The following is a 1,052-nucleotide window of genomic DNA, read 5'->3' as shown; positions in this document are numbered from 1 at the left end:
GGATTTTCTTCTTTTATTCCAGGGAAAACCATAATGGGTTTTAAGCGAAGGAGGGTTGTGATCTGATTTCTTTTTTGGAAAGCTCATCCTGACTGCTTGCTGTGTGAGGGGATGGTCCAGGGGTGAGAGAGGAAGCAGGAAGCCCATTCAGGAGGCGAGTGCAGTGGTGCAAGAGGGAGAGGGTAGGAGGTGTCCTGGCTGAGGCAGGGGGCCACTTAGACCTCTTAAAGCCTCACTTGTTTGTCGGTTACTGCCAAGGAGGAGCCCTGGTGCATGAATCTCAAGTCTCAGGCCCAGCGCTGACACTTTCTGTGTGACCCTAGACAGGTTGCTTGGAGATGCTTTGAGCACATTATTTATTGAGGTTCTACTACGTGCTAGTATTTGGGCAAGAAATAAAGCAGTGAATAAGACAGAAAAGGTCCTTGAGCACTGCTACAAGGAGGGTACAACCGAATGGGGAGGGGGCCATGCAAAAAACAAATTCCCTTGAAAAGTCCAGACAATTTCAGATGGTGACAAGTAGTATGATGGAAATAAAACAGAACTCCATCACCGTGGTGGCTGTGACTATTTCAGATGGGGATGCAAGACCTTTGGGGAGCAGAGTTGAGGACTGAAGGAGCCAGCTATTGAAAGAGCAAGTGCAGAGACCCCGAGGGGAGGGAGTCTGAAGTGTACTGGGTATAACAAGGTGGCCAGAGCAGGGAGCAAGAGGGGAGACAAAGAAATGAGGCAGGCAGGGGTCAGATATCACAGCATAGGAGCTAGAATCTTATTCTCGGAGTACTGGAAAACCATTGAGGAGTTCTAGAACAATAGAGCGATCAGTGATTTGAGCCTGTCACAGGTTGGCTGGATGATGGCTAAGCTCTCTACAGGAGACCCCAGACCCTGGGAAGAGAGGGTGCCAAGTAGTTATTTGCACAGGGACAATTAAGGACTATAGATAAGACTTGGCCAACATCTGTTGTGGGTGTTTGGGGAGGGAGGCTCAAGTTCTGAAGAGGGTGTGGGGCCTCCAGTTCAGGCTTATACATGTACATTAAAAT

This window comes from Rhinolophus ferrumequinum, chromosome 10 (assembly GCF_004115265.2).
Source record: "Rhinolophus ferrumequinum isolate MPI-CBG mRhiFer1 chromosome 10, mRhiFer1_v1.p, whole genome shotgun sequence".
NCBI lineage: Eukaryota > Metazoa > Chordata > Mammalia > Chiroptera > Rhinolophidae > Rhinolophus > Rhinolophus ferrumequinum.
This window is presented reverse-complemented; position numbering follows the sequence as displayed.